Source organism: Bos indicus x Bos taurus, chromosome 17 (genome assembly GCF_003369695.1).
Source record: "Bos indicus x Bos taurus breed Angus x Brahman F1 hybrid chromosome 17, Bos_hybrid_MaternalHap_v2.0, whole genome shotgun sequence".
NCBI classification, from domain to species: domain Eukaryota; kingdom Metazoa; phylum Chordata; class Mammalia; order Artiodactyla; family Bovidae; genus Bos; species Bos indicus x Bos taurus.
Genome location: NC_040092.1, coordinates 29,358,837 through 29,369,168, shown reverse-complemented (window position 1 = coordinate 29,369,168; position 10,332 = coordinate 29,358,837).

The window sequence follows — 10,332 nt, the reverse complement described above, 5'->3', positions numbered from 1 at the left end:
CACTGTTTCCCCTGTTCCCCCATCTATTTGCCATGATGGGACCAGATGCCATGATCTTAGTTTTCTGAATGTTGAGCTTTAAGCCAACTTTTTCACTCTCCTCTTTCACTTTCATCAAGAGGCTCTTTAGTTCCTCTTCACTTTCTGCCATAAGGCTGGTGTCATCTGAATATCTGAGGTTTTTGATATTTGTCCCAGCAATCTTGATTCCAGCTTGTTCTTCTTCCAGCCCAGCATTTCTCATGATGTACTCTGCATATAAGTTAAATAAGCAGAGTGACAACATACAGCCTTGACATACTCCTTTTCCTATTTGGAACCAGTCTGTTGTTTCATGTCCAGTTCTAACTGTTGCTTCCTGACCTGCATGTAGGTTTCTCAGGAGGCAGGTCAGGTGGTCTGGTATTCCCATCTCTTTCAGAATTTTCCACAGTTTATTGTGATCCACACAGTCAAAGGCTTTGGCATAGTCAATAAAGCAGAAATAGAGGTTTTTCTGGAACTCTTGCTTTTTCCATGATCCAGCGGATGTTGGCAATGTGATCTCTGGTTCCTCTGCCTTTTCTAAAACCAACTTGAACATCTGGAAGTTCACAGTTCACATATTGCTAAAGCCTGGCTTGGAGAATTTTGAGCATTACTTTACTAGCGTGTGAGATGAGTGCAATTGTGCTGTAGTTTGAGCATTCTTTGGCATTGCCTTTCTTTGGGATTGGAATGAAAACGGACCTTTTCCAGTCCTGTGGCCACTGCTGAGTTTTCCAAATTTGCTGGCATATTGAGTGCAGCACTTTCACAGCATCATTTTTCAGGATTTGAAATAGCTCAACTGGAATTCCATCACCTCCACTAGCTTTGTTTGTAGTGATGCTTCCTAAGGCCCACTTGACTTCACATTCCAGGGTGTCTGGCTCTAGGTGAGTGATCACACCGTCGTGATTATCTGGGTCGTGAAGATCTTTTTTGTACAGTTCTTCTGTGTATTTTTGCCACCTCTTCTTAATATTGTCTGCTTCTGTTAGGTCCATACCATTTCTGTCCTTTATCAAGCCCATGTTTGCATGAAATGTTTCCTTGGTATCTCTAATTTTCTTGAAGAGATCTCTAGGCTTTCCCATTCTGTTGTCTTCCTCTATTTCTTTGCATTGATCGCTGAGGAAGGCTTTCTTATCTCTTCTTGCTATTCTTTGGAACTCTGCATTCAGATGCTTATATCTTTCCTTTTCTCCTTTGCTTTTCGCTTCTCTTCTTTTCACAGCTATTTGTAAGTCCTCCCCAGACAACCATTTTGCTTTTTTGCATTTCTTTTCCATGGGGATGGTCTTGATCCCTGTCTCCTGTACAATGTCACGAACCTCTGTCCATAATTCTACAACTGACTAATTTGTGAAATGGGAAAATTAATATGTGTATGTATCAACTTCATCAAAAGAAATGAAGATGTTTAAAATTGACTGTAGTTTCAAAGATCTTGAAAGTGAAAGTCACTTAGTCATGTCCAACTCTTTGTGACTGCATGGAATTCTCCAGGCCAGAATACTGGAGTGGGTAGTCGTTCCCTTCTCCAGGGGATCTTCCCAGCCCAGGGATCCAACTGGGGTCTCCTTCATTGCAGGTGGATTCTTTACCAGCTGAGCTACCAGGGAAGCAAAATTCTGATTTTATGACTATAATAAATTTTAACATTAATGCAGTTTTACAGAAGGATAAACAGCAGGAAAATGTTATAAAGAACTTGAAAATCATGTAAGCCACATCCTTGACCCCTGTATTCCCTTGGGGTTTTTACAGATATATACAGGTGTGTGTATGTGCTCAGTCATCTCAGTTGTGTCTGTCTCTTTGCAACCTCATGGTCTGAGCCTGCCAGCCTCCTCTGTCCATGAGATTTCCCAAGAAAGAATACTGGAATGGGTTGCTATTCCCCTCTCCAGGGGATCTTCCTGACCCATGTATCTAACCCACCTCACCTGTGTCTCCTTCACTGCCGGCAGATTCTTTATCCTCAGAGCCACCTGTGAGTGAAAGTCACTTAGTTGTATCTGACTCTTTGTGACCCCATGGATTACACAGTCCATGGACTTCTTCTGGCCAGAATACTGGAGTGGGTAGCCTTTTCCTTCTCCAGGGGATCTTCCCAACCAATGGATTGAACCCAGGTCTCCTGCATTGCAGGCAGACTCTTTACCAGCGGAGCCACAAGGGAAGCCCATTGTGCCACCTGGGAAGCCCTTTTTACAGATACATCTTGGCAATTGCTTATTCCCAGGACAGGGGTTTGTCAGCAGGAGAGACAGAAACAGGTCCTGGTATCCTGGTCTGGAGTGTTTGGAAGCAGAGAATATTTAATAGCTCCTCTTTCTCCATGTGATTGTTTAACTAGCTATGAGTTTACAAAGAATACAGCTAAATAATTTATTCTATTCTCTTTAAGGTTGAGAAGTGTTCTCCACATACTGGTTCCTATACTAGTGAAAGAAATAAGGAAACTTCTTTCACTATGAATTAGAAAAATTAGATATTTTAGAAGCAAAAAGTTTTCTTCTTTTTTAAAATAAGATTCCACTTGGATCTTGTGTGTGTGTGTGTGAGTCGCTCAGTCACGCCCAACTCATTGTGACCCCATGGACTGTAGCCCACCAGATTCCTCTGTCCATAAGATTCTCTAGGCAAGAATACTGGAGTGGATAGCCATTTTTTTTCTCCAAGGGATCTTCCCAAGCCAGGGATCAAACCTGGGTTTCCTGCATTGCAGGCAGATTCTTTACCATCTGAGCCACCAGGGAAGCTCTCAGATCTTCTAAGTAGGGTCAATTCAGTTACTTGTCATGCAACATTAGAACTGATTATTCAAAGATGTGAATTCAGTGCATCAGAGAATACATAAGTTAACCTAAGGACAGTAACTACAATAACGATCCCTCATACAGAAATATTCCTATTTATTTTTGCAATAGAAAGTATAATGCAATTTTAGGACTGGTTGTATTCTGGCCAGAGTCTTGTTAATACTTACATGTTGCCTCTTGGAAATCAATCTGTTTGTCTGATGCTTACCTCATAGTGAAAATTTTTTCTTCATGATGGGATTTAAAACTTCTATAATCAATACAGTACTTATTGCTCCAAATATATTTTATGTACTGGATAGTTTATACAGACCTTGTAGAAAGATAATTTTAACTCCAAGAAATCTCATGGTGAGAACCTCAGACATCAAAGAAGGTGAAAAGGGAAGACAGACTTATGGGAACAGACAACGTTTTGTGGTACTCTTCCAAACTCATCATGTGTTCTCACACATGTAACTGTCTGCACACATGAATTTCAGAAGGGAAACACTGGACACAAAGCTGGCTGATGACCATGCTTAGAAGACAAGAATCATGCCCAATTTTTGACCCAAGGGAATCCCTACAAATCACCCATCTGTTTATAGGTAAAAATATTGAAAACCTGGGAAGCAAAGTAACCTTGTCCCCAGGTATGTCCTAAAAGGATTCTCCTGGTAGCTCAGCTGGTAAAGAATGCACCTATAATGTGGGAGACCTAGTTTTGATCCTTCAGTTTGAAAGATCCCCCGGAGAAGGGCATGGCAACCCACTCGAGTATTCTTGCCTGGAGAATCCCCATTGATGGAGGAGCCTGGCGGACTGCAGTCCACAGGGTCTCAAAGAGACACAACTGAGGATCTAAGCACAACACAGCACAGCACGTGTCCTAAAAATATTAAAAGTATATAAAAAATGAACTATTAAAACCAATGTTTTTGGTTCTTCCTTTGGTCTAAGATTAGGTGAAGAAAGGGAGCCTATGAGATGGAGCAAAAAGAATTGGCAAGAACTGGTGCTGGGCTCAATTTAGAAAGTGAAGGGAATTTGCTTTATTCCTTCAGCCATCGCAGTATTGGTTTTGAAAGACCATCTGTAATCTGCTGTGGAATGTCCCATTTCCTTCTTTCACTTAGAACTGGGACAACACCCGCAACCCTACTCCACAAACCACCTGTTCCCATTTTTCTTGCTCAGCAGTTAAAGATGGTGGCAGACAAGGAAATCAGGAGTCAAGAATGGAAGTTGTCATGGATAAATGACTAAGCATTCTATTTTTCAGAAGATAATTCTGAAAGGTATCCTGCACCCACTTCAAAACATCCGCAAGGGAACCTCAACTTATCTACCTCCATAAGGAATTTTGGTTTTGGCTTTTCCTCCTTCCCTGCCTGTCTCACCCACCCTCCTCCCCGCAACTCCTCACTACCTCCTCCTGGGACCAGTTTCTATATAAGCTCCCCTTGCTCAAGCCCTTGCCTCAGGCTCTGCTTTGGAGAAAACCAAAGCAATATGGAGAACTCTTATTCATCATGAGATGCAGAACACTTAGGAACTGAGTAGTTGTCAAAATCATTTTCCTTTCCAAGCGAAGAAAGTTCTATAAACATAGCAGCCATTCCACAATCCATTTTCATTGATTTATTTTGTGTGACAAATTGCCACTTGTTATATGAAGTAGTCTTTCATTGGTTGTTCTTGTATTGTTATTGTTGATGTTTTGCTTTAGTCCCATAGATGGGAGTCTCAAGAGAATTAAGATGCATTTTAGCTGATATTTAAATTTAGTCATACAAGTAGGAACTATGCAAATCTGTTTGATAAAACTTGGAAAAGCTATCAATAAGTAAATATTGCTCAGTTATAATTATTATGACAGACCCAAGAAAAATCAGAAAAGACACTATTAGAACACCAATTTAAAGAGAAGGGGTTCTCATGTTGCTAATCATGGATCAAAGAAGGAACTATTTCTTCCCTCTGTGTGGATTTACAGTAACTATGACTGCCTAGAAGAGAGCATAGGCAACACATCCTCTGACATAAATCGTAGCAATGTTTTCTTGGATTGGTCTCCCAAGGCAATAGAAATAAAAATGAAAATAAACAAATAGGACCTAATCAAACTTACGAGCTGTTGTGCAGCAAGGAAAATGATTAAAAAATGAAAAGACAACCTATGGAATGAGAGAAAATATTTGGGTTTAATCTCCAAAATATACAAATAGCTCATATAACCCAACAACAAAAAACTAAAAATTCAATCAAAAAGACCTTGATAGACATTTCTCCAAAGAAGACATACAGATGGCCAGTAGGCACAGAAAAAGATGCTCAACACCACGAACTTTTAGAGAAACACAAATTGCAACTACAGTGAGGTACCACCTCACACCAGTCAGAACGGCATCATTATAAACTCTGCAAATAGCGGATGTTGGAGAGGGTGTAGAGAGAGGGGAACACTCCTGCACTATTGGTGGGATTGCAAATTGGTACAACCACCATAAAAACCAGTAGGGAGATTCCTTAGAAAACTAAAAAGAGAATTTCCATATGATCCAGCAAACTGACTTCTTGGAATTTACCCAGACAAAATTATAATTCAAAAAAATGCATGCACCCTTGCATTCATAGCAGCACTGCTCACAGCAGCCAAAACATGGAAACAACATACATGTCCATCAACAGAGGAATGGATAAAGAAGATGTATATACACATATATAAATATATATGGATACTACTCAGCCACAAAAAATAATGAAATGCTGAAAATATTGCAGCAACATGAATTTAACTAGAGGTTATCATACTAAGTGAACCAAGTCAGACAGAGAAAGACAAATACCATATAATTTCACATGTGTGTAATCTAACAGATGGCACAAATGAACCTGTCTACAAAACAGAAACAGACTCGCAGTCATGGGGATCAGACTTGTGGTTACCAAGAGAAGCAAGAGGGGGAAGGACGGACTGGGAGTTTGGGGTTGGTAGATGCAAACCATTACATTTAGAATGGACAGACAAGGTCCTAATGTATAGCACAGGGAATCGTATTCAGTATCTTTTGATAAATCATATAGGAAAAGAATATTTAAAAATAATGTATATATATATATGTGTGTGTGTGTGTGTGTAACTGAGTCACTTTGCTGTACAGCAGAGATTGGCACGACTGTAAATCAACTATATGTCAATTAAAATATATATTTATATTTTTTATAATCCCATACATGAACATGTTAATCACTCTGTTGTGTCTGACTCTTTGCAATCCCATGGACTATAACTCACCAGGCTCCTCTGTCCTTGGAATTCTCCAGCCAAGAATACTGGAGTGAGTTGCCATTTCCTCCTCCAGGGGATCTTCCCAACCCAGGGATCAAACCTGGGTCTCCTGCCCCACAGGCAGATTCTTTACAGTCTGAGTCATCAGGGAAGCCCTATCCCATATACATATACATATATATATGATATCATAAAAAATATAGTTCCAGGCCTCATAAAAATCAGTCAACCTCAGTTGTCCTACAATAATCACCAGATGGACATAAGGGATTCTCAATGTCTAACTGTCCATGATATATGTATGTTCAACCCAATTATTTGTACAAGAAGAAGTGGTTTATGATGTAAGGAAAATATAAAATTAAGTTGGTAATATTTTTAAAAAAGGATGCAATTAATGTTTCTACCTTCCCTTTCCATCACCCTTTGTTCAAGAGAGTCAAAAACCAATTTAAAAACTTAGCTATTTAGCAGAGAAGGAGCCTATTGATAGTATTTACAAAGGAGAGGCTAAACATGGTTAACCTTAGAAGAAAGTCAATGAACTTTGTTTTCAAATTAAGAATCTCAGATATCATGACTTGTATATTTAGAGCAAATATTTACACATAGGCAGGTAAGTGCGTCAACAACTTGCTAAAGCACCTGTTCAGTAAAAGTTGTTCAGGTGCAGTTAACCATCTTCTGTGTGTTTTTAATTTTTCTGAGTTCAAAGTTTAAATCAGTCACTCCCAAATAATTGGCCAATATGTGTGAAATGATTTCCAGGAATGGAGAGAAAATTCAGTAAAGAGAAAGAGAAAATAATTGTGTAGTTTTTGTAATGTCCACTACGCGCCAAACACTATGCTAGGGCTGTACAAAGGTTCATACGTTTTTGGTCTTCTAAGAACTGACGCTGCACATGCTGGTGGTTGACAGAGCCAAAGTATAACCCAGACTCTCACTCTAAGTCCTTGCTCTCTCTCCTACATAGCCTGCCTTGTGTTTCCCAGCTGGTAGATTTCAGTAACATCCTACGAGATAACAGGTCCTGGCACAGAGCTCTTTAAACCCTTGTAATTTCTTAAGTGATTAGAGTGTTGGGACAGGACTTCCCTGGTGGTCCAGTGGTTAACACTTCACCTTCTAGTACAGGGGACAGAGGTTCGATCCCAGGTCACGGAGCTAAGATCCTGCATGCCTTGAAGCCAAAAACAAAACAAAACAAAATGTAAAACAGAAGCAATATTGTAATGAATTCAGTAAAGACTTTAAAAATGGTCCATGTCAAAGGGTGCTGGGAACATCTTTTGTTCTAATATTTGGTCTTTGACCCCAGCCCTGAAACAGCTCCTGAAAGCCCTTTCATTTGCTGGATGACAGGAGTGTCTTTTGCTCTAATAAGGCAACTCTGGGTGGGTCCTGGCTGAGGAACAGTCACTGGAAAGAACAAGCCATAATCAGATGCTTGGGGTTTTCAGCCCCACCCCCACAATTCTCTTGTGAAGGGAGCATGGCTGAGAATGGGCTTAAAAACAGATCTTGCCGGTGTGATGGAGCCTCCACACACACCGCATAGTATGGCATCCAGAGGGGTTTCAGGTGGGTGACTGAGGGGAGGTGTGGCGAGGTGCTACAAAATGGGGGACACTCAGAGGGCACAAGGGCTCTGCACCCCTCCCCACACACCATGCCCGACACACCTCTTCATCTGTCTGTTCATCTGTGTTTTTAAACAAACTGGTAAATATAAGTAAGTGTGTCTCTGAGTTCTGTGAACTGCTATAGCAAGTAATTGAACCTGAGGAGGGGGTCATAGGAGTCTCCAATTTGTAGCCAAATCAGACAGAAGTTGTGGGTGACCAGAGGAACTATGATTGCAATTGGTGTCTGAGGGGTGGGGAGCAAACCTGTGGGGCTGAGTCTCAACCTGGGGAATCTTATGTGATCTCCAGGTAGACAGAGTTAGAATCCACTTAAGTCGTAGGACAGACACCTGCTGGTGTCCAGCTTTCCTTTTCCTTCCTTTTGGATGCTTTCTGTCCTTGACCCTCTCGTGATTTTTGTGGGGAGCTCTTGGTGGTCTTTGCACCTGTTGCTCTGGGGCAGAGACTCTGCCTGTGAGGACCACCCTCCGCAGCAGCCCCGTCTGGGGAAACAGCCCAGCCCCTGGCTGGCCGCCTCTCTTCTGCTTGGTCTTCAGGTTAATTTGCTGCCCACCCTCTTTCTGCCCTGGCCCCACATCCAAGGTGGGGTTTTAAGTCTACATTGGTGTAACACCAGTTATCAATAATTCCAGAGGGAAAAAAGAACTCTTGGTGTGGGGGAAAAACCTGTACACAGCTGGTGACAGGAAGTAAACTGCTCTGTGAAAAGTAAAGGACACACAACAGGTGAGGCACTGAGGGTTTTCTTTTTACATACCTTTACTGATTCTCCACTTTATCAAGGATCGGGTCCCACGTTTCTCATTTCTGTAAATCTAGGAATATCTTGAGTTATCTTATACTATAAAGAAATCAGTTTTCATGATAATGATTTGCTGATTTGACTTTGACTTTAACCTTGATTATATTAATATTACATGATATTAACCTTGATTATATTAATATTACATGATAAAATTGCAGTATCCAGAGTCTGACCTGTAAGGCAAGTTTATTAGTTTCTCCAGGAAGGAAGCCATGCTGTTTTCTTTCACTAGTTCCAAATTTGCTTCAAGGCTTGAGTCTGTTTAAACAGCCAAATTTAAAGTAATACATCCAAACATTCAGATAAAACATCGTTAGGACACCCAAAGATTTATAGCTCTGGTGTAAAAACTCATGTGTAGTATTTTCTACACAGAATTTTTACCTCATAAAATCCTAGGTATTTAAAATACAGCCTGGGTTTCAGAAGTTAAAATCACTTAGTTTATCATCTGTCCAACAGTGGAAAATCCTTTTAAATACCAAAATAGAAATAATCTTAAGTGTTAACTTAAACTATTTATTATAAGTTTATTTAAAATTATACTAAAAATTCATTCAATCAGAATAGTGAGCTTGGTGACTATATTATAAACAGTGTTCTAAGCTCAAGGGTTAAAGTGATGAGCAGAACAGAAAATATCTATGTGCTAATGTTAATACCCTTAGTAAGAAAAAAATGACAATAAAATTTAAGACAAATTAATAAAGATGAAAATTTTAGATCACAATGGAAAAAATAAAACAGGATTATGAGACAGGGCTTGGGACACTTGATTGATAAGGCAAGGCCATCCGAGAGGTGTCATCCATGAGTCCAAATGGTACCAAGCCAGGCCCAGATTTGGGTGGACAAAATACATGTAAGGATGCTTGACTCTTGTATATTTTAACTCCAAAGCAAATCTATAAAAAACTTTCACATAAAACTGTTGATATCAAAAAAGTTAAATTCACACAGGTGATTTAATATCTGTTGATAGCATGTGCTTGGCTCCAGGGTGACTGCCTACACTTGTTTCAAGGCAGGTCTTCCTGAGTGTTGCTTGTCAACAGGATGGGGCTGTGTAATGCCGCCATCCTGCCAGCACTTCTGTCTGTTCACACAATTGGGAAAGATCTGTTTCAGCAGAGCACAGGGATGGCATTTTTTTAAGCTGTTACTCTTTTATTGGAGTCACAATTCATACATAACTGTGTCCATTGGCTTTTTCACACCAACAGGGTAGAGTTCCAGGTGACTAGATGTCCCCAGTGTCCAGAAGTGCTGTCTCTTATTCCATCACAGCCCTCTGCAGCTACAGATGGTGTTGTAGCGAGCACCTCAACAGTGCCCTAGTCACCAACTAAGGAGGCTGAGACACTCCCTATGTGCCTGGTGTGAACAAGTAGATACCCATTCAGTTCACCTGCATTCTTGTCTCATTTGCCCAGGACATATGTAGGGTTATGGGTGATAACGTGAATATAAACACGAATGCACAGCTCCCTGTATCATGGGGGAGACGTGACCAGAGCCTTCCTCTGTTTGCATAGGAAGCATCTTCAAGGCTAGGATGGAGGGGTAAGAAGATTCCTCACGAGTCTGACCTATCACAATTGAATGTTCTCTCCATGAGCAGGTGCAGGACAGTTAGCTGGAATTCTGAACATAAAGAATGCAAAACTATTGCTGTTTAATGGGAATAAATAACTTTTCATAAACAGATTCTCAATCCTTTGGCATGCTATTTTCTGAGGAATTTAAGATATAGAA